Source organism: Trachypithecus francoisi, unplaced genomic scaffold (genome assembly GCF_009764315.1).
Source record: "Trachypithecus francoisi isolate TF-2019V2 unplaced genomic scaffold, Tfra_2.0 Lachesis_group13, whole genome shotgun sequence".
Lineage (NCBI taxonomy): Eukaryota > Metazoa > Chordata > Mammalia > Primates > Cercopithecidae > Trachypithecus > Trachypithecus francoisi.
Window position 1 is genome coordinate 67,556,102 of NW_022681458.1, and position 24,655 is coordinate 67,580,756.

General features: G+C 40.7%; 1 protein-coding gene across 5 annotated transcripts in view; it reads left to right on the top strand.

Moving 5' to 3' along the window:
- Nucleotides 1–24,655, top strand: part of WIPF1 (WAS/WASL interacting protein family member 1) — a 146,117-nt gene that overhangs the window by 56,988 nt on the left and 64,474 nt on the right. The window contains exon 2 of one of the 5 annotated variants that reach the window (XM_033231075.1): nt 21,827–21,952. The exons of the other annotated variants lie outside the window; for them this stretch is intronic. The gene's annotated coding sequence lies outside the window, so the exon portion shown is untranslated. The remainder of the gene's footprint in view (nt 1–21,826; nt 21,953–24,655) is intronic. 5 annotated transcript variants of the gene reach the window in all.

Consider the following 24,655-nt stretch of genomic DNA (forward strand, 5'->3'; position numbering starts at 1 on the left):
TTATAAAAAGACGGTGGCTTCTTTCTTGGGAGTTTTCTCTCACTCTGTTCCTCACTCTCAGGGATGCCAGCAACCATGTTAAGAGCTGCCTTATAAGAGATGCATGTGCAGAGAACTGAGGAAACCTGTAACTAACAGTCAGTGAGGAAATGAATCCTGCCAACATGTGAGTGAACTTGGAAGCAGGTTCTCCCCCAAAACTTTCAGATGGGAACACAGCCCCAGCTAACACCTTGAGTGCAGTCTTGTGATAGACCTTGAGTCAGAGGTACCCAGCCAAGCTGTGCCCAAATCTCTGACCACAGAAACTGTGATAAAGTAAATGTTTATTGGTTTCAGCTACTTAGTTCTGGGGTAATTTGTTACACAACAGTAGACTAATACACACTACAATTTCAGATATCTTTAAATATTGTTTATATGTATTACCATTTGAAAATATAGGAATTATTAGACTAGCCACTAGATCTTGTTATTTAATACACTAAGAAGCACTTATGGTAATATATAACACACTTATTTTAAACAATTTTGGTACTATGCATCCCCATCATTGAAATTTACCAGTTCTTATTTCTCAAAGTCTTTGGGCTTTAAGATAATTCATAATTGGAAATCATTCTGTTAACAACAAGAAATGGAACACCTCTTAGGAGGGCGCTGTGTTAGGTGTTGCAGTTGCCTCTGCCTTGTGATGTTTATAGTTAAAAGCTCAAATCCCAGACTTGCCAGCTGTGTAACCTCTGGAAAATCAAAACAAAGACCATATACCCACAAAAGTTAAAAACAAAAATAAAAATTGTCAGGAATTTCATTATAGTTAATACAGGTTGCCATATAAAAGGTCTGACCGTGGGCAGACTCAAGTGGTAATCAGCCAGAATAAATGCCTGAAAGACAACCAGTGGGTAGCAGCGACCACCAGCCTGCGCGTAGGAGAGTGGGGATTCGGTGAGTTAGGATGGGCGCACCCCACTGAGCACTGTCGGGATGGAGAGGGGATCCTGTAGTGTTAGTTTCCTTTCCTTTCCTTTCCCCAAGGACAGTGTTTTCGAAGTTTGATAATCATACCACAGGTGGTTTGTGAGGTGATTTTAGGAGACATGGATAAATGTTCTTTATTTAAATATTTATTTGTTTTAATGTGTATCAGAAAAAATATACAGCAACATATGAAATTCATGATTTCATGGATATAGTTACTTAGGATGACACTAAATATGTCTTTAGATTTGTTTAGATTAGTTGAGTTAAATAAAAATATTAAACAAATCATATAGTTTTGGTGGTATGCAGGCATGACAAAATTATGAAGTTAGTTTGCAAATATTTGAAGTTTAAGAACAGCACCTTAGGAAATTTATCAGGAGACCAGATATATATCCACATTAAGAGATAACAAATTCGTGGCTGTAAATTCAGTCAAGTTGTTGTCAGGGTATTTAATAGCTTAAAAGGCAATGTTTTCCTATGCTTCATGTCTCCCAAACTTCAAACAGCATGTAACACTGCCCCTTTGCACTCCTTCCCAGAGCATGAGAAGGGAGGGTGGGGTGGGCAGTGATCTGGAGGGCCCAGCAGGCTTCCTCATTGTTCTCCCATCAGTAAAATTAAATTCCATTTACTTTAATTCCACAAATTTCAAGGGCTAAAGAAGTTCGTGTTGGTGCCTAATCACCCTTGTAAGTTACTGTGTAGTCCTGCACAGTCCAAAGCAGGGGCCATTTGAAATGTGGCTAGTCCAAATTGAGATGGCCTGGGTCATGAGTGGAAAATTCACACTGGATTTTAAACACTTAGTATGAAAGGACAATATAAAGTATCTCATTAGTAATTTTTATATTAATGTTGAAATTATATTGTAAATACATTAGGTTAAATAAAATATATTCTTAAAATTAATCTCACCTGTTTTCCACATCACTTTTTTAATGTGGTTATTAGAGAATTGCAAAATATGCATGGGGCTTGCATTGTATTTTTAGTGGACAGTGCTGCTATACCTATATACAGACAAGAGGAAGTACCCAAGTGTGTGGGTGATGGGGGTGGGAGGGAGGGGGAGATTGGGAGGAGAGTTGTAACTGTATATTAATTATTCAGATCTATGACTCTGCTTATACCTCCCCTAATCTCCAGAGTTGTATTTTCATTCACTTTCTGGATATTTCATTCACTTTCTACTGGATCTCAAGCTCAATGTGTACAAATCCCTTTCATCCAAAACCTGGCCTTCCTCCTTCCTTGCCTATCTCATTAATGACACCCACACATCTAATTAGTCTCTATGTCTTATTATTTCTTTCTAATATATATTACTCAAACTCATCTCCTCTTTCATATTTCTTCTGCCTCTCTCTGATTTAAGCCTGCAACCTGGTTGTCTGTACCAACACAGATAAAGCTCCTGCCTTCAGAGTCTCCAGTCCTTCCCCGTACTGCCATTAGAATGAGCTTGGTAATGCACCACTTTGACCATGACATCGCTACTTAAACAGCTTACATGAGTCCTAACACCTCTAGGGGAAGTCCAAACTCCTGAACACTGCCTGACCCCAGACCACCTTTCCAGCCTCATCTCCCACCAGCACTCATTTTCCCAGGCCACTGTGTTTAGCCACGTGTGACAGCAGCCTTCTACAGTGGGCCCTGCCCCTCCACTCTGGGGCTGCTCTTCTTCCCCTGCTCAGAGGCTGCTTTCAAGCACGGGCACAGCTCATGTGCCCCCTCCTCTGTGAAGCCTTCCATGTTCATTGCTCTGGCACCCCTACGGCATCGTGTGCACCCTGTTACTGCCCAGTCACACTCACTGTGATAATTTGTTTACGTATCCCCAAAATGAATCCCTCATTTCTTACCTTGGTACTCTTACCCCTTTTACTCCAGCATCTAGCACAGGGTCTGACCATAATACAGACCTAGTAAATGTTGGCTGGATGAGAGGATAATGGGTACGTGCTGAATATTTTAATGGTCCCAGGAAAAAATTTATTTGTAGATTTTAGCAGGGATCTTGAGAATAAAGTAGTAACTAGTTGTGAATGTTTACTTTTGCCTGTAAAATAACTTTTTCTAACTTGGTACTATGAAGATAAAATAGAGTATAGAACAACTGTAGTTTCTTTTCAAATATATTCTTGTGCAGTTTTTTTCCTTATACTTTCACCCTGGTAACAATGGCTTGTTGCTTCCGTTAGGTTAATGAAGGAATCTGTTCTAAAGAAATGAATCCCAGGGCAAGACACCTAGATTCTACTTGCAAGTCAAATATATTACCCAGGTCACTTAACTTCTCTGAGCTTTGGTTACCTTATATATTCACTGAAGCTGTTTACTCAGTGATCTCTGATTTCTATTTCTGAAATTCTAAAGCATTTTAAGGCTTCAGTGGTCTCAACATTGGAGACTGTAGGTCATAGGCTTGTTTTGTTCTTAATAAATATGCAAATGGCCCTTTGAAATTTTACTAAGGAGCATAGAGTTTAAATGTGTACATTATTCTGACCCATTCAAGAAACCAAATTAAGATAAAGATTTTCTAAACCTGCAGCATTCAGTGTTGTCAAGGGTATGGTGAATGGAGCTTTCTCTTTTTTTTTTTTTTCTCTTGAGACAGAGTCTTGCCCTGTGGCCCAGGCTGGAGTGCAGTGGCACAGTCATGGCTTCCTACAACCTCGACCTCATGTGCTCGAGTAGTCCTCCTGCCTCAGCTTCCCAAGTAACTGGGACTACAGGTGGACACCACTACACCTGGCTAATTTTTTAATTTATTGTAGAGACAGGGTCTTACTGTAGTGTCAGGCTGGTCTCAAGCTCCTAAGCTCAAGTGATCCTCCCACCTTGGCCACCCAAAGTGCTGGGATTACAGCTGTGAGCCACCATGCCCAGACCCTGGAGCTTTTATGTAGCCAAAGGGAGTCTAGGCCTTCCCTGAAGGCCATTTACACTGTGTTTGAAGTAAACTTAAATTGTTCAAACTCTTTGATCTGATACTTCTGTTTCTATAATTTATTCTATAGCATAATCCTACCTGTGCACAAGGATTTGTATATAAGGATATTGGCATTAGCACAATTATAAAAGCAAAGTAAGAGATAGCTAGATGACTATTTTTGAGAAAGGGTCTCACTGTGACACACGGGCTGGCGTGCAGTGGTGCAGTCACTGCAACCTCGACCTCCTGGACTCAAGTGATCACTTAATGTTAAGTGTTAAATAAATAAGTTATTAAGTAAGCATTTAAAAAAATGAATATACTGCGGTCATTAAAAGTCATGCTTTCAAAGAATATTTAGTGGCATGAAAGGATAGCAAAAACTGGATTCAAAACTACATTCATGCTTTGGAGGCTGAGGTGGGAGGATTGCTTGAGCCCAAGAGTCGGAGACCAGCCTGGGCAACATAGTGTGACCCCGTATCTAAAAAAAAAAAAACACAGCTGGGCATGGTGGCACACGTCTGTGGTCCCAGCTACTCAGGAGGCTGAGGTAGGAAGATCACTTGAGTCCAGGAGGTTGAGGTTGCAGTGATTCTACCACTGCCCACCAGCCTGTGTGTCACAGTGAGACCCTTTCTCAAAAACTGTGTGTGTGTGTGTGTGTGTGTCAGTTAATAAGATTCATAATGAGTGGAGCCAAAGAAAATGCTAATCGTGAGACAATGAAAGAGTAAAAGACCCTCTGCAGGGTCTCTTTAATAGGAGGGACTTTATTGTAAAGATGGGCAATAAAGGAGACAGTAAACTCAGGACTAGCCCCACAGGGAGGCACAGACTGAGCAGAAGCATGAAGCCAGACCACTTGAGCTCAAATTATGTCTCTGCCACTTATAAGCTCTGTGGGCTTGGTTAAGTAACTTAACTTGTATGTTCCATCAGCATCAGCAGCACCCAGATGCATCTTACAGGGTTTTGAGAATTGAATGAGTTGATAATACTTATAAAAGCACCTAGAACCCTCCTTAGCACATAATAAGAGCTCAATACATGTTCATTGTTACTGTTGTTATTGTTAGTATTAATATTATTAGAATTATTGGGACTAGGATGTGGTTCAGGTACCTGAAAAGCCATGCTGCACCCTCAGTCCCAGGAGATGGCAGATCTCCCCTCCTCCTCCCTTACGTCCACTGATTGACTGGCTCGGCTGTCCATTTTTGCCTGCTCTTGTTTCCCTGGTGCTAACTGCCTGCCCCTCCTTGATCCTCAGTTCATACTTCTGAGACAAGGAGGGACCTGAGTTGCCTCGTGCATTACTTTTCCTTGCACGAAAGTACAAGGACCTGGCTAGCCTGGTCCAGTTGACCGTGGTTGGGGTGAGCCCAGCTCTAGTTGATCTCAGAAGGGCAATGTGGGCACAAAGGAAGGTCTTTTAATTATGGGATTTTCAATTATTCTGGAAAGAGGACTTGAAGAGTATAAAAGAAAAGTTAAAATAATAACCCTACTGAAGTGGCAAGATGACCTTTGCCATTTCATACCTAGCATACCAAGTCGATTCCTTTTCAAAGCCTTGTTAGTTACCGTTAAAATACACAAAGGAAATTGTGTGACTAAGAACTGTGGAAATGAAAGGAAACCTCGAAGGCCTTTATTGAACCTCTGCCTTTCCAGGCCACGCCCTTTCCACCTCTGCATCAGGTCACATTGCAGTTTGTCTACTTTCTGATATCTTTATTCACTTCTTTCCATTCATGGACTGGCCAAGAAAATACAATACGATATTTAAACTACACAGAGAGATGCTGAGGGCCTCTGAATAATTTCCTACGGCTGGGTGAGACCTTTGGGAAATGCTAGTGGGGAACATCACCACCACAGGGTGCGCCCCCAACCAAACGCACTTCCTTCTTTCTCTGATGCTGCCATGGACTCAACTTTTCACTACTCCCTGTGTCCACAAGGTGATTAGAACAATAACACTTCACTCCCTGGAAGTCAACCCATTGCTACTTGAAGACCACACCGGCTCTAGTCATGACTGATAGAAATTACCATTTGCTCCAATGCCTATAGCTCAGTATGAAGCAGACAGCAGGTAGATGAATGTGTACAAGGGGCCTGTGCTCACAGGCTTTGTAACACCATCATTCTTTCTGGGCTGTCTCTCTTTTCCAGATGCCTATGATTTGGTATTTCTCCTGGCCAGAGAGTAGCACTGGAAACACTGAACACAAAGTATTCTAACCCTTATTGCTCAATGTGTTTTTCCAGAGCAGCCCAAAAGGTTATGCTGGGTTTCTTGAGCTGCAGAGGATAACTGGTGCCACCTAGAAAGACAAACAGCAGAAACTGCAGAGCTTGGACTGAGCTCAGACAAAAATCTCTGCTTCTTGTACCCAGCTTGAATATTATGGTCAACATTTGAAGAAGAGAAAGCATCACTTAAAACATTTTAATTATCCCCACATGTGATATGGGCCCTAAAAGTTCTGAAATGAAAACCTCACTGTCTAGTTGAAGGTCAGTGACACAAGTTTCAGATATTAAAGGTTTATCACTCTTTCTTGTCTTCCTCTTAAAAAACAAAACAAAACAAAACAAAACAAAAGTCAAATAAGTTATCAGTTGTGAGACGAACTTCCTTGATGACCAAAACCAGAGGACTCTTTGGGCTTCCTTAACCCAGTTAGCAAGAAACACCTCAAAATAGCAATACAAAGCCAGGATTGAAAAGAATTTAAAGACCATTGCTGACAAAGTTCTTGTCAAATAAAAGTTATTTGAAAATAAAAATGGCCGGGCGCGGTGGCTCAAGCCTGTAATCCCAGCACTTTGGGAGGCCGAGACGGGCGGATCACAAGGTCAGGAGATCGAGACCATCCTGGCTAATACGGTGAAACCCCGTCTCTACTAAAAATACAAAAACTAGCCGGGCGAGGTGGCGGGCGCCTGTAGTCCCAGCTACTTGGGAGGCTGAGGCAGGAGAATGGCGGAAACCCGGGAGGCGGAGCTTGCAGTGAGCTGAGATCTGGCCACTGCACTCCAGTCCGGGCGACAGAGCGAGACTCCGCCTCAAAAAAAAAAAAAAAAAAAGAAAATAAAAATAAGGATCTTTTTGAAAGTTTGGTAGCAGTTGCCACCTGTTCTCTTAGAAAAGTAACTGCTTTTACAGAAAACTAAATGATTTTTAAAACCTAGTAAAACATGGTCTTTATTGTTTATGTATTCCCTTAATTTGAAGAATATTTTTAAGTGCTTAAAAATGGAAAATTCAGTATTGGTCACCTTAAAGATTCTAGATGTATTTCAGCCCAAGCTTGACAAACAAGTGCTTTAGGTATCCGCTCAGCTCATTAAGGACAACACTGTGGAAGAAAGACTGTGGAAAGGCCTCAGCAGGGGAGAAACCAGGTGTTGGAGGCTCAGAGTGAGCTTCTGATCTAGTAGTGGCTTCAGGAAGGGACGCCAGACTTGCCATTCCAGCAGGGGTCGAGGCCCCCTGTCTCATGAAGAGGAAGGTGTGAAATCCTCTTATAGACACATGACTCTCTTTCATTGTATTTTCTTTATTCCATCTTGACCTCAGGATGGATAACTCATCATCCCTTTTGGCACAGATCAAAATCCCTGGATAAATGCCAGCCTTCAGTTTGCCTGCATGTGTGCAACCATGGCCAAGGTAAACTGGTCTTTTGGGTTTCTTTTGAGTTGAAATGAGCTGAGCTGTTTGTTTCCTCTGAGCCATATACAGATGCTTTTTGAACTGTCTTTGTGTTTGAGGGAATTTTTTTTCATGGTATCAGCACACCACTTCCTCCAAGTCATTACTTTGAAACAGTTTTGTAGAGGGAGATATTCCTACTTGGCCACCAGCCTAGCCAAGCAAAGTGATGACTGAGGGATGGCAGTAAAGCTTTATTAGTGCATTTCATGTTTTTGGATGAATTCATGAAATGATTTCTCATCCACTAATTTTGGCAAATGGGGGTGGGCTGTCATCTGAGCTCAGCAGTAGAAAACAGCACTTTGTTAATACCAAGCATTGGCTCCCCTGTTTGAATGATACTCAGAATTTCAGCTAAAATAATGTCCTCCGATGACCTTTGCCTGCTCTTCTCTTTATGAGAATTCCACAGAACTCTTTCGAATATGGATTTCCACTTAATCTTTGATACTTCCAGGCTCTTGGGTCCTGATAAATTTTAGAAACTGCAGGTTTGAATGAAGCCATTTTTAACTTCCCTTTTATTGTGCTTTAAATATTTTTAGCAATGAATGACCTTTGAATACTTTTAAATGTTGCTATACAAACATAAACAGTGCTTTTACTAACATTTTATAAATATTCCCTTTTCCATAAATTCATAAATTGCTTTTGTCATGAAAATAGCAATATTTTATAGTATTTTAAGAGTAAATTCTAAGCCTTTAAGAACTTTTATGCCTACACTAAGGAAAATAGAACTAGAGATTTAAAATATACAACCATACTACATTTATAGTGATTGTTAGGTTCTCTGATTCATGCATTAAAAACTGATGTGATTCCATAAAATTCTGACTATATTTTTAATGTAATTGCTTATTTTGTGTAGGAAGTGGGAGGAGTTATCCTTGAGGCAAATCATCACTGAATTGACCCAATCCTTTTATCAACTTTATTTTTTTTTAAACCCAAATTCTAGCAAAACGATAACAGGTATCAGTGTCTTCCCTAAGTAATATATTGTACACTGTCTTTATTATGGTTTGGGGGCATTTTAGAATAAAGTCATAACTTTAAAACTTGTTTAAAGCTGCACTTTTAAGACTGATTATGTACATGTCACAGAATCCAGAGTAGGATGAATATATGTGGCTATTCTTCTCCATTGCTTGAACTTCTCCATGTTACTTATGCTATAAATATTTTTGAGATACTCTCATCTTTGTGTATCTTAGCACTTCTGAGAAACTTTCATCTATGTTCTCAAGATACGGGGCAGAGGAAGCAATAGGAGAAAACTCTATCTCAACATTGGTGCAAATAGAGGTTGGAAAGCATTGCAATGAACAATGCTAGTGAAGAGTAAGATGTGCCTCCACAAGGTGTTTTGCAGCAAGTTAAGAGTATAGCTTGGTTAGTAGGAAGTTCTGTATACAGAAGCCTTTGTACTTTGGAAAATAAGATTTCACATTGATCTTCATACTTGTTTTCCATGAATGCCCTGCCAATGAGAGTTGGATACTCTGTTTTCTGTGTGGTGTTCAGTTCTGCCAAAGCTTTATTTGACTTTTGGCACTAGTACCTTTCACGTCAGAGTGCCATCAGCTTGTGGTGGCAGAACTTGGGAATAATGATAGGAATTGTGGCATGTTTTTTTTTTTCTCACTTGCGTAGTTAAATCAGATCTTGCCTCAAGGGCTATTTTCTCCCTGTTTGTTAGGTGTCACCTCTGAAAACGTTCCCAGACGTTTACTGTTCTCTTTGTTTACTCCTCAACCACTAGAATAAAGCAGCCTTGAAAATAAGCAGTCTTCCATTCCCTGGTTGGGTAAGACTATCTGAAAAGCCTTTGAACATTTTCTTAGTGAAATGAAGAGGAGTCCTGTTCTCTGCAGTGGAGGATTTGGGGACAAGTGGCTCCACATTCTGCTCTTGGAACTTTAACTTAACTACTGATTAGCAATGGCACTCTCCAGGTGAAATGAAAACAAGTCAGTGAACATAAAACCAACTTATTCATCCCCATTTCTTAACTTTTAGGAGCAACTGTGTTTTTAGGAAATTTGTAGGGCATTTTTTTTTGGTTCTGAATTTGTGTTCATTGAGTCTAGTGATGTTTGGAATTACACAAAAATACACAGGCATTAGTGAATGAGAATGGCCAGCACAAATTGAATGGATCAATGTCAGCTTTTTGAAATAGGGCTAAGTGTATTTGAAAATGAGTTTTAGATAAATGACATAAATGGAGACTCAAGTGATTAGCACCTACTTTTTTCAAATATCAAATAGAGTAAATTATTCTTTTTTGTTTAATATAAATATTTTAAAATAACTCATAACTCAGCATTATAAAAGTCTTCATTCTTACATTGCATTGAATTATCCCTCTGTAAACCAAAGGAGACACTTTCCCAGCTGTGTTCCCACGTTTGCCGTCTTAGTTGTCAATCTTGCCCTCTCTGCCCAACCTACCCTTGTTTCCTCTTTTACCAAGTAGCACGAACTGGGGAGAAGTTCTGCTCACTTATTAATCGTAATAATAGCTAATGTTGTTGAGTATTTAGTATGTGCCAGGCACTTCACCTCAAAGCATCTGCCTGTCTAATTTAGAAGTATCAAATATCTCCTAAGTGCAGGATGAAGAACTGTGCACAGTGAGGAACATCCTGTCACAGGTCTTCACTTGGGAAGAGCCAAGTGGAAAGGAGATCAGTTGTCCTTCTAGCCCAGGACAGCTGGAAATTCCACCCCACCAAGTAGATTGCTAGAGTTGCTTTGAATGACCTGTGCTCAAAAGAGGTTTTTATCATCAAGTTTGCAGTCATAAAAAAATTCTAAACTAGATTTTACCTTTTCTAAAATATTTGCATAATAGCTAATGAAGATGGTAAAAATGAGGGAAGCTTGAGTATTCATTAGGTCAGCCTAAATTACTCCTTGGTTTCTGGGAACTTTGGTCTTGTGAACACTAAAATAAGGTGACTCAGGGTCACAACTGCTGTTTTCTGTACCTTAGACTTTAGAAGTTTACACTTGTCTGCATGTGTATAACATAAAGCAAGGCATTCCTACTTTTGCCTTTGAGGCAGGAAGAGCTATGGTAAGATGTGCCTAGAGGTCCTCCCCTCACCTCCCAACATGGGATAGAAACATTTCTTAGAGTGGTGAAAATTCTCATAGACTGCACAAAATTAGCCACAGCTAATAAAATAAAGGTAGTCCTTGGTTTATGAACATTTGTTTTATAAACACACAGAAATGGTCACTGCCTTCCATCCAGTCAGTCTATGAATGGTTAGAATATTTTATTTTGTTTATGAAAAATCATGGAGTTTTTAGGTAATCTGTAGGTTCAAATAGGAGGAAATAAGGAGAAGACCAAATCTCTGTAATTTTTTTTTAAACCCAGATAACAAACCACTAATGGAGTAAGATATCCTAATAATGGGGAAGACAATAAATAAATCTGTCAAATTGGCAAAGATTTTGAAACGTCATAATAGCACATGTTAAAAAGAAAAAATGAGTACTGATGGAAGTATGCAAGCTAAAACTTTGAGAAAATAATTTAATTATATGTATCAAGATTCCTTTAAAAAACTGTTCATGTCTTCTAGTCATTGTACTCTAAAAATTTATCCTAAGGAAATAATATAAAATGATTACAAAACATTTAGATGTAAGTATATTAATTATAATAGGATTTGTAATAATGAAATTGGATGCAGTTTAAATGTCTAACAATAAAAAATATTTACATAGATAATAGAACATCCAGAAAATGAGATATGCAGCTATTAAAATTGTGTTAAGAGAATAATATGGGGAAATGTGAAAAAGAAGGGTGTATACAGACCCACGTACACATCCAAAGTATGATCCCATTTTAAATACAGACAGAAGAAGAAAGAAAAACACTGGAAAGAAATTCCAAGATGATAACTGGTTTTCTCTGGGTATTAATGGGTGATTTTTAAAAATAGGTGGGGTAGGTGGCACACACCTATAATCCCAGCACTTTGGGAGGCCAAGGCAGGATGATTGCTTGAGGCTGAGAGTTTGAAGGTAGCATAGGCAACATAGCAAGACTACGTCCCTACAAAAATAAAAAAATTTTAAAAATTAGCCAAGCAAGGCAGCATGCACCTGTAGTCCCAGCTACTCAGGAGGTGGGAGGATTGCTTGAGCATAGGAATTTGAAGCTGCAGCAAGTTGATCATGCCACCGCACTCTGGCCTGGGTGATAGAGCAGGAACCTGTCTCAAAAATAAATAAATAAATAAAGTTATTTAAGTGAAGGAATAAAACTATGAAAAGTGGGAGAAACTTAAGGAAGTTAACCCTAGACGGTGTGTGACTCTACTATGTGATGTCTTCCTCCAACCAAATGTCTTCTCTGATCTCAAACAAATTCAACATCATATGGGTTAACATGGGTTAACACCTCTCCTCTCTTTTAAAATAAAAGAAAACAACTTGATTTCCTCTTGATGCCTCAATGAGATCATGTTATGCCGGGAAAGGGAATTACAATTTAGGGTAAGAAATATTTGGGGGACAGGAGCCCCTTAGTGCCCTGCATGAGACAAGGGAAAGTTTGGAGCTGGCCTGAAGGTGAGGGCAGAGGCAGAAGCTGAGGCTGGAGAGCTCCAGAGAAGGACAACTCTTCCTCCTCCTCCTCCTCCTGATACCACCTTTAAGTCCTTTCCTTTGAGGACTCAGAACTGAAGTTTTAGTTTAGTGACATTATGAACTAAATATACTTTTGGGGACTGGCCTAGCAGTATACCATCAAGTTTGTTTTTTATGGAAATGGTCCTTGGATTGAAATGACTAACCCCTAAAGGACCTTGGAGCCCTGCACATTTGCATCCTAGTTTGCCCGGATTAGCCCTGCTCTGACAGTGATCTTGGTGAGGCTTCACTTCGTAAGATAATATGAGCTGTGCCGAAATGAACACCTGCACAGCACAAAACAGAGGGTAAATTTCCTTCCACACATCATCAACACAGATAGGAGTGTAAGCTCCATGAGCGTGGACAATTTTGTCTGTTTAATCTTTGTATTATCCCCTAAAGCAACCTTGGAACATGAAGATACTGAGTATTTGTTGAATGACTGCTGTGCATGGAGCCCTAGCACAGCTGCTCGCTAGTTAACATTAGAGACGCACAGATAGGGTGAGTGGATACAAAGCAGATACAAAGATTATAAAACACTTCTATTTCTAGAAAGTAATCTACAGTTTTATGCATTTTTCTTTTGGTTGGAGAAGAGGGCCGGGAGATTGAGTGTGGGGCCAGATCTAGGGGAAAAAGTCAGTGACTGCAGGGACCTAGAGGTTGGAGAAGCTCATCTGGAAGGAGGAAGTGCTGGTGACAGAGAGAAGCCATGGTCAGGAGCTGGGTGGGCTGTTGACCAAGGCAGAGGTTATGTTGGGCTATTCTGACACATTGACCTAAAGCCACAGTGCCTAGACCACTACTTATTTGCCTTGCCAAGACACAACTGCCATCCAAAGCCAGCAGTAGCACTCAGCTTGAGTTCTGTTTAATCATTGTTTCATTTTATTTTTGTGTGTTTTTTGTTTTTATTTAATGGTGGTGGGGGTGAGGCAGGGAGAGACCATTTGGATTTTTTTTTTCCTACTGTGTCCATTAATATTCCTGAGGGTGTCCTACAAAACATAAACCACATGTGGTTTTTATACCCTAAATTTTTGTGGTTTGTTATTCCCACACTAGTCAATATTTAAATGTAGTCATGGAGCTGCTTTTTACATAAGCCACCAACTGATCATTTTGTCGGAATGGATCTGAAACAGAGTGAAATGGTCCAAGTCTTTGGATTAAGCAGCTTCCGTGTTGTGGGGAAATGAGTCAATACGGAACAGAAAAAAATAAAACCCACTGAAAATGGTGGGGAGCTGGTCACTTTCTGATCACACCTTTTCTGATCCTACCATCACCCCTGCATACATATTTGGAGTTAAAGGAACAACATATGGGCACATGCTCCAGCAGGAAGCACTTTCCTTTGTCTTTGCTGTGGCCTGATAGGGTATTGACCCCATCGAGACAACCTGAAAGTGGTTTTCCAGCAATCTGTTTCCCCAGTCAGTCATTTGGAGAATCCAGAGAAGCCAAATGAGAGGAGGGAAGTTCTTGGAGGGAAGCTGGGTTCATTCTAGTAGAACAAATTCTGTTCTGGCCAAGCCACTGAGAAAAGCAGGATCTGCTGAGAAACAGGAGAAAGAATCACCCACACCTCTGTGATATGTTTGGTAACAAAATGTGAAGCCCCTTCCCAGGATCAGAGGTGAGCAGCTGTGGTGGTCTCCACTGCCCAGGCTGGATGAGCAGAATCATCTGATTGGCCTTTCATGACTTTAAATGGAGCTCAGGCACATGTAGACATCCCAGGACCACCAGAAGCAGTAGCTTCCAGCCTCAAGTGACCCCATGCCCACTTGTAATAAGAGTATTTTCTAATGCCCTCTTCACAATCTTCAGTGAACCTTCACAAATAAAATAATCTGACTTCACACACAGTTTCCTCCCAAATCAATGTAGTCTTAATTTAAAAGAGAAATAAATGGAAAGTAATTTATTATAAATAACTTCAGTTTGTAAGTGATCAGGTGAAACTCATCAGAAAACGAAAGTACGTGGTCAGGTGTTGGCGTGTATGGTAGGATCGCAGTGGGTGTGGCAGCTGCCATTGCAGGCTCTCTTGAGTTAAAGACTTCAATAACACCATGGACATTGTACTTGGGCTCATGATTTTCCAAAGGGGCAACCAACTCTTGGTAAATATCTGAACAAAACAAAGTATTTCATTTGTATGACATTTGCATTACTGGAAAATATAGGGAATAAATACAACAGTGCAATAACTACTTTGAGTTTATATATAAATTACAGTTAAGGTCTAGGCTCAGATAACTAGAAATAGTTTTTTTCAACCACATCAATGTCTAACAGGACCTTTGAAGGTCATGTGGGACAGTTCTTGACTGAGTGAGACAGTGTGGTACATTGCAGATCATCTGAATCCCAGGAAGGCCCCCCATTCTCATGGCACTCACAAATGCCCACCGTTTCCTGTCCACCTGCGGAGTAGTTGGGTCTGCCTCTCCCAGGCAGCTGCACTAGCCAGGCCTGGCTTATGTGCAGTCAAGAGGGCCCTGAGGGGAGTCTTAGGTCACTGAGCCCTTCCCACAGTATTCAGATGGGTGATGTCAGGCCCAGAGGTGCAGAGCTGTTTACCCTTGTTTCCTGAGAATCCAAGGGAGGGGCCTTTAGGGTCCATATAGTTCTGTCCTCCAGCAGGTGACACCAAGTAGCCATTTAGCTATAGAGAAGTCTGAATAAGGAACAATATGGCTACTTTCACCAGCCCAGAAGTAATTGTAAAGGCCCATCCTGGCCTTTATACCTAATGATTAGCAACCAAAAGGAATGCGCAGCTATCTTCATGCCAGTAGCTTCTGTCAGTGTGTGTGCACAAGTATGTACCTGGCAGGATGTGAAAATGGGGCTTTCCACCAGTTTGTCTCTTGGGTTGTAAGAAGCCTCTTTCTATAATTCACGTGGGTTTTCCCCTTGGGGCCACTTGTATTGGATGTTGGTAACTGGGAAATGTTTGCATTTTAATTAAATTACCTAAGACAAGATAGTGCTTAGAAAAAAAAAAAAAAAAACCATGAATGGTCTTTCCACATGTGAAATCGTTTTCTCTTCAAAGAAATAAGGCAAGTGATGTTCCAACCTCAGCATTTGTATTTGTTTGCTTTTTGTTTCTTGGTTTTTGCTGAGCACAAAACTGCCAAATTCAGCGTGGAGAGGTGAACTTCTGCGCTGTGCCCTCAGCATCTAGGGTACTGGATCAGGCACACAGGAGGCATAGAATACAGATTTGTTGGATATGAGTATGCGAAGCCGTTATGGGAATGTCCTTTTTAGATAGTACTGGACCTCTTTTTTCCCACCCTAGTTTGGTCTCCTGCCTCTTTCCAAGTCAGTCATCTTACTATTTTCTAACTCATTCTCTCCCTGACACTGGCAAACAGCCCTGCTTTAGAAAGAGTTGTTAAATCTGTTGGCAGGGCCCCCATATTGTCTTTTTAAATGGCTGTCTTGTGTCCACCTGTTGGGAGAAGCAAGAGCCTCCCCAGGTCTTTTTGGAGGAGCAGATCTAACACATTTCCACTTTATCCTGGCACCCTCTTGCCTAGAGCCAAACATGGAGCAGCATAATCACAACCCCAGGTTAAGTGAAAGTTAAAACTAAACTTAGAACTGGAAGCTTATAAAATTCACTTACAAACGTTTTCAAGCACCTGCATTATGCCAGATACTGTTCTAAGTTGTTGGGGCAGCAGCAATGAGCAAGACTGCCCTCATGGAGCTGCCTCTCTGGTGGGAAGAGCAGATCAGGCACAAATACTGCAGAACAAAGTGGAGTGAGGGGAGCAGCCAAGAGAACAGTCCTCAGAAGAGGGGACAGCAAGCACAAAAGCCCTAAGGCAAAGAGATGTGGGGAGAAGGTGGGGAAAGAGGTCAAGGAAGGAGAGGGGAAGTGGGGGAGTGTCAAATCCTTGAGAACCTTGCTGGTCATGGCAAGGACTTTAGATTTTACTTGGTATAAAATGGAAAGCCAGTGAGGTTTTTGAGTCCGTAAATGCTGTGGTTTTTATGTATCCCCTGAAGTTCATTTGTCAGAAGCTTAATCCTGAATGCAACCATGTTGCGAGGTGGGTTCTTTAAGAGATGATTAGGTCCTGAGTGCTCTGCCCTTATAAATGAATTAATGTCCTTATTATGGGAATAGGTTAGTTATCGCAAGAGTGGGTTCCTGATAAAAGGATGAGTTCTGTTTCCTTCCTTCCCTGCCTCTCATTGTGCATGCTCTCTTGCCTTCAGCCATGGTAATGACACAGCAAGAAGGCCCTCACCAGAGGTGGCCCCTCCACCTTGGACCTCCCAGCATCCAGAACCATATCTGGCCTTTTCATAAATTACTCAGTCACCAGTATTCTGTTACAGCAGCACAAAACAGACTAAGGCAATGAATTTTTTCGGAGCCCTCAATTTAAAACCATTCTATACTGCAGTATCTCTTCACATGTGGTACTAGAAGTGTTAGCACTAAGACTCCGGGAAAGAGAAGCCAATTTTAGCTCTTCTACTGGCCACAAATCCAACAATACCTAGTCAATTCCCTGTTTTAAGAGATGGCTTCAAGCAGAATAAACTCTTCCTAAGAATTTATAACTGTAAAACCTAGAGTTGGCTGTAGGTGGACCAAGACTTTTCCGGGACTGACATTGATTGAAGATCTGTTAAGTGCCATTCAGGCATCCTGCCAGCATAAAAGATGAGTAAGATGGGACCTGCGCGTCAGGCCCTCACGTCTAGAGTTGTGTTACCCAGTGTGGTAGTGACTGTGGAGCCCTTGAAGTTCTGCCGGTAGTAAAGTACCCACCAGTTTCTGAAGAGTTCATGTGCAAAAAAGAGTATAAAATACCTAATTCATAATTCTTTTAAAATGTTTAGTACATGTTATAATGATACTATTTTGGGAGATTTTTATTGTTTTTTTTTTTGATACTGTTTTTGAAGTAGTGTGTTAAAATATATTATTACAATCTCACCTATTTCTTTTTACTATTTCTAATATAGCTAGTAGAAAATACAGAATTGCACACATGGCTCAAATTATATTTCTACTGAACAGTGCTAATCTAGAAAACAGGATCTGTTCTTTTGTTGGTTGGACTTTTTCTTTTTGCTTTTTTGTTGCCACTAATAATGGTGTTCAGGTTTTGAGAGTTTACTCCTTTTCTGGGAAGAACCACTTGTTCTTTGACCATTGTAGGGGAGCCCTCATTCTATCCAGTTTCATCCAAGAACAAAAGAAATTATTTTGAGAAGTAAAAGGTAACTTCTGTAACTCTATAACCTCTACAAGTCTGAGCATTTTTACACTAGATTAAACAAACCTCTTTAACAGCCTCTAGTGGATGAGGAAGGGAATGAGCCACAAGTCTTTTTTTTTAATGCGTTTTGTTATGGAAACATTTTAAATATATATGAAAAGAAGACAGAACTGTGTAACAAACTGCTGTGTACTCCTCACCCAGCTTCAAGAATGGCTATTTCATGATCAATTTTGTTTCATTTGTACCCCTACCCACTTTCCCTCCTTTTCCACATTACTTTGGAAACAAACCCAGGCATCACGTTTCATCCACAAATATGTCAGTATATATATTTCTAAAAATTAGGGATTCTTTCTTTGTAAAACACAACATAACCGAAGTAACATTGTCACACCTAACAATTATCAATATCTTAATATCAGTAAATATCTGAACAATATCCAAATTTCCAATTGCCTTTTTTTTTTTTTTACTTGGGATCCAAGAGTAACATCCACACATTGCTTTTTTTTTTTTTTTTGAGAGTCTTTGCTGTGTCACCCAGGCTGGAATGCAGTGGTGTAATCTCGGCTCACTGCAACCTCCGCCTCCTGGGTTCAAGCGATTCTCCTGCCTTAGCCTCCTGAGTAGCTGGGATTACAGGTGCACGCCACCATGCCCAGCTAATTTTTGTATTTTTAATAGAGACAGGGTTTTACCATGTTGGTCAGGTTGGTCTCGAACTCCTGTCATCGTGATCTGCCCACCTCAGTCTCCCAAAGTGCTGGGATTACAGGTGCGAGCCCCTGCACCGGCCTACATGTTGCTTTTAATTGCTGTACCTCTCAAGTCTCAGGCTCCCCTCACTCTACTGCATTGGCTTTATGCTCAGTCTCCACGTCTATGATGTGGGTATAATACTGCCATTCCAGCCCCACACCTCTAATGTGGATAAAATACTACCAATTCAGCCCCACATGCCATAGAATAAGTCTCACTGCATCTCCTTGGCTCAAGAGTAGTCACATGGACATCTCTGAACCAGTCACTGCAGCCAGGGAACCCCAAGGCTCTAATTAGCCAGGGCTGGTCACTTTCCATTCCTGGTGTCAGAGTAGAGTTACTCCAGATCTGGATCATAATCCCAAAAGAAACAGTCTAGAACACTATAATCCTGAATGTTGAAATTCCCAAAGATGAAAATTCCTAAAGTATAAATCTCTAAAGTCTAAAATCCCTAACATCTAAAATCCCCAAAATCACAGTCACGGAATAGCTGCATCATGTTAGGCCAGCTCTTTGGATTATCTCCGTGCAATTGCCCGTAATCTATCCCCATAATACCCTTTTCATATGTCGAATTTTCTTTTTAGTTCTTTTTCTTATTTTAGTTTTTTTCCCACTATTTTAAATTTTCAGCATGATTTTTTATGTATTTCATCTTTTCATCATTTCCAATACTGGACATATACCTTGTGTAGAGACTTTTGGAAAATTCTGATTCATTAAATGCATTTTTTGCAAATTTAACTCCATAAAAATGCATCAGCACAGCATTGACTTTGTGTGTAAGCATTGCACATATACATAAAAATGTTGAAACATCCTCAATAAATGAAGAGATGGCCTTTTATACAAATCTGAGTTTATGAAAGAAAATTTCTTGAGATAACAGCTCTTTGGGCAACTGCCTATATGGTAACTGCATGTCACAGTTTTTGATCTCATCAAAAGATTATTTGTCACAGTATTTCAGATTACCAAATTTATAAAGCTGAGCACACACAATACCAACTGTAGTGATATGCATTTATACACTTCCCTTCTTGCCCTATTTCTTTGTGAATACAGATGTCTGCTTATAACGTCTATACCTGTACTGCTGTTGTTAGAGTACCTGAGTGTTTATGCTTGCAAAAATATATGTTATTATTGTCTATTTTATTGTGTAAAATGGCCTATGAAGTGTCATGTTTTTATATGTTTCTTAAATAAATTCTCCTTTAAAAATATAAATAAATGTCTTTCAAAGAATTCTGTATTATTTCTTCCAGAATTATATTTTCAGGATTTTGATATTTTGGGATTTCAATATTCAGGATTCTGGTGTTTGGAATTGTGTCTCTCAGGATTATGATTGGGTCCCTCCTCACTCTATCTAATGTTAGCATGCCATAGAGAATTTGGGTTTTCCAACCCATAAGCATCCAAATTATTTGACTGTCACCCATCTTGGTTGCAGATCACAGCCAAAAAAAGGCTTCTCTTAACAAAGCTGTATTTTTTCCCTCTGTGCCTCTAGTCAGTTTTCAGCCTACATTTATCTCTCTCCTGTGGATCTTACTAAAGGACACAAGAAACAGCCAACACACTGCACCATTCTAAATGTTTTTCTAGTGAATCCTTTAATGGTGTACCATGAGTAGGCCCCTGTCTTAGACCGAGGAGTCAATAGGTGGCAGCATAACTAGCTATTTTGTTGTCAGTTAACAAGGACTGCCAACTTTCCAGTCCAGGCCAGCCTGTGCTAGCCTTCCCCAACCTTAAATCAGCCAGTTGCACATTTTAGGCTTAGTCGCATTCAACACTCACTTCTAGTACCAATTCCTATATCACTTAAGAGTCTTTGTAATGCTAATGATAGAAAACGTGACCATACCAGCTTAAATAAAACAGAGAATTTATTTGCTAATATAAATTAAAGGTCTAGTAAAAGGCCATCTTCAGTTATAGATAGATTCAGGGCTCAACCAACAACACCAGCACTTGGTTTTTCTCTGTCTTCCAATTCCCATTTTGTTGGTCTTGGTTTTAGACCCCATGTGGTCAAAGGATGAGTGCAACAGGCCTATTCCCTACATCCTCACAGATCTGGTTCCAGCCTCATCCCTCAGGGATAGAGCTCGCCTCAGGCTACAAGTTTCCTTGATTCTGATGATCACAAGCCATCAACAGAAGTCTCTAGGGCCAAATGAATGCAAGGCTCTGATGAGCCAGTCTTGAATCATATGCTTTTCCTCTGTCTGGAGTGGGAGTGAATGCCTCTGGATGCACATGTTTTGAGAGTGAGCGGGGGATGATTCTCCACACAAACAAATGGACATGATTATAAGTAGGGGGAATGGTTGCTGAGCTGCCGAAACACAACGGAATACACTGCAGACTTTTCCCCAAGTAAGATTATGTCAATTTATATTAACAGGGCACAGAATACTAAAAGGTTTGTTTTTAATTTCTCTATATTTCTGAGATGATTTTTAAATAATCAACCCTCTGCATAGCTATACTGATAATTATATGGTGGAGAGGATTATTCCTTTGTTTCTGCTCTTTTAAATCAAATAATTCCCATATTTTAACATTTTGAAAATAGATTCTTACAGCTAATGCATGTCTTTAATCTGGTAGTGTTTCTTTTTCACCCTAAAAATCTATAAGGTGTCATTCTGCAGTCTAAGAAGGAATAATGTAAGTTTTAGAACTGAGGAATGCAATATTATAAAACACCTTTCCACTACTGGGGCAAATACTGCACCATAACAGGTAGTCATGGAAATGCAACTTGAAAAACCAGAATTATTAAAAACGTATGTTGCCATATTTTACACTTGCCACGGTTGCACTGATTCAGTCCATGTTGATTGGGGGCCACCTCAGGAGAGGTGTTGGCTGTGATTCTTCAGCACTTTTTCCACACTGGCGAGACCTACGTTATTGTTTTATAATCTTCTGCCTGCTCTTGATTTTTTATTTCTATAGATTAATATGGAGGATTCTTTATGTGATTGGTCTGCAAGCCTATTGGTTATTGTTTTACTCTGTCATTAAGCTCAGACTGATGTATATTAAATGAGAAAGAGATATGCATTTAGCATTCTCTTTAAGTCCGGAATTGTGATTGTCCTTATTCATCCAGGCTTTCAATCTACTTATCTCAGGCCTTTGGTTATAGTATAACAACCTCTCCCATCCACATCACAGCCTTTCTTTCCACCCTCTTCCTTCTGCCTCTTCTTATACTTACAGAAAGGAGGTAGGTGGTATCACCTGAACCTGAAATGAGGCTGAAGACATTAATGGCACTGGACAGTGGAGTGGAGCCCAGGCGTTGGCCACTGCTCTGCTGCTGCCAGCTGTGTGACATGGGCAGGATGCCTAACTTCTCTGTAACCTTGTTTCTTCCTCTGTAAGTGGTGATGTAGACTTTGATCTCTACAAGTCTCCTGCAGCCTTAAAGTTCTTTTCTTTTTAAAGAATGTGACTGCTGGAAAAGCTGACACTGATCTGAGAACTCCACTTCACTGAGGAAGGCCAGACAGCACTGTTACATCCAGCACCTGTGGGTCATCCACTGCAGAAGTGGCTTCCAAAGGCTCTGAGGTCAGCAGTGTGGTTGGAGCTCTTCCCTACCCACCACATGATCTCTCCCCATCACCAGCTTTTCTTGCCTTGTTTCCTTTACCTTTTTATTTCCTCCCCTTCCTTTCTGATTGGTTGTTCTATTTGTTTTCAATTTTCTTAATCCATTTTTCTCTTCGCATTGCCCAATGGCATAAGCCACCTGCACTGCATAAGACTCTGCCTGCATTGCCAAGCCCACTGATGGGCCAAGGGTTTTACCTGCTGACCTTTTCTCTGGAAAATTTCCCTTTAACAGCTTCTCCCAAGAAGGCTTAAGTCTAGTCTTGGCATTTGTTTTTTACCATTTCAGGGGGAACAGTCTTAAGCTTTTAAAGGAACATTATGCTGGGCAGCGTGGTGGTTCACGCCTATATTCCCATTACTTTGGGAGGCTGAAGTGGACAGATCACTTGAGTCCAGGAGTTCGAGACCAGCCTGGCCAACGTGGCGAAACCCTGTCTCTACTAAAATACAAAAAGATTAGCCAGGTGTGGTGGTGCACGCCTGTAGTCCCAGCTAGGGAGGCCAAGACATGAGAATCACTTGAACCTGGGAGGTGAAGATTGCAATGAACCAAGGTCATGCCACTGAACTCCAGCCTGGGCAACAGAGTAAGACTCTGTCTCAAAAAAAAAAAAAAAAAAGGAACATTATGTTATAGTAGAATTTGTAAGAAACATTGATTTTCTTTTTCATTCAACAAACACTTATTTTCAAACACCTACCAGGTGTGAGGTGCTGCATTAGATGCTGAAGCAACAGCAGAAACAAGATGGGACAAGGTCCCTGCTCTCATAGACAAGGTCCCTGCTCTCATAGAGCTTGAATTCTAGTAGGGAGAGCCATACAAGTAAATAAACATAAATAAGACAGTGTCAAGTGGTGATGTGTGCTATGCATAAAAGAAAACGGGAGCAGAAATGGGTCACGAGGGAGAGCATTTTTGCTGACATTTGAAGAATAAAAAGGAACCAAAAGAGTGTACCAGGGGAGAGTACCAGGCTTGCAAGTAAAAGGCCCTAAGATGCAAATGAGCTTGGTGCATTTAAGGAACAGAAAGGTGTGGAAGGTAAGTTAGCAAGGCAGAGTATTACTTGAGATGAAGGCAGAGAGTTAAGGAGGGGCCAGATCTTGTGGGTCCCTGTGGACCTAAGAGTTTGGACTTTTTAAATGAAATGAGAAGTCATTGGAGGGTTTTAAGCAGAACATTATCTAATTTATGTCCTATTGTGCATAGTAGACACCTGATAAATGTGTCCAAAGTTGATTGTAGGAATAGACTCAAACTATACAACTACTCCCTTGCGTGTCTTGGGAACTGCAGCCTTCTAGGTGACATACTCCCTTCTAAGTGAGCTTTTCCTAAGGCAGGGGTCCCCAACCAGTCTATGACCCCTTAGGAACCAGGCCACACAGTAGGAAGTGAGCAGCTGTTGAGCCAGCGTCCCCTCCTGAGCTCCGCCTCCTGTCAGATCAGCTGCAGCATTAGATTCTCAGAGGAGCAAGAACCCTAAAGTGAACTGTACATGCGAGCTCCTTATGAGAATCTAATGCCTGATGATCTGAGGTGGAGCAGTTTCATCCCGAAACCATCCCCACGCTCCGCCTCCACTCCGTGGAAAAATTGTCTTCCACAAAACCGGTCCCTGGTGCCAAAAAGGTTAGGGACCACTCCCCTAAGGGTTGGAAATAGCCATGAATGGTATGTGTACTGAGAGAGAGAGAGAGATAGCTAGAGAGAGAGTGTGTGTGTGTGTGTTTGGGGTGTCTTACTTAGAGAACTTCAAAATAATTCTATAAATACATAGAGAAATTGTCATATTGCCTGTGTTCTCTTTTTAGACCCGACTATAATTAGATTTCCCCAAAGATTCACTCAGGCATTTACTTAATAGTTGATCAAGTTTTCTGTTTTCCTGAGGGTTTGTATCAGGGGAAGTGGCTGATAGCTGCAGGCCTCCACCTCTGTCCAGTCTCATGCCTGCAGGTATTTATTCGTGTGTTAAGTCACGGGTGGACACCAGGCCAGAGTTAGACAAGAGGCAATCTCTGCTTTCAAGGGGCTCCAGGCAAAGCAGAGGACTCTCAGTCACTTATCTTGGATATACCACTCCAGGAACTGTGCCCACGGCCTGGCGTCATGAATCTGCTCATGCAGTTAGACTCCTATATCAAGAGAATTTTGAATTTTGAGTTTAAAAGATCCTTAGACATCATCTATCCCAGTACTCTCCAGTAGGAGCACTTCTGGTATTTTGGGTGGGACTGTCATAAGCACCATAGGAAATTTCACATTCCTGGCCCCACCCACTGAGTGCTACAGACCCCTGCCCCCACCATTCCCACTCACTGCTCTCCACCCCCAACAGCTACCTGAGTTGAAAATTACTCATCTAGCCCAGTTCTATCACTTCACAGGTAAGGCAGTGTTAGACAACGTGTGTTCTTTTCATGCCTCTGGCCTCTGATCCCAGCAGAATCAGGACCCAACAGATTTTACAGTGAAGCTAGTTTCTGAAATATGCTGCTCTTTTTAATTCTTCCACTGTTACTGTTTTTTCAGAGTTATATGCTACGTGTTGCAAATGTAAGTCTGAACCTTTAAGATGGGTTAAGAAAAAATGATGAGCATTTTCAGATCGTTCTATACATAACTGAAGGGTTTGATAAAATGTTTTCTAC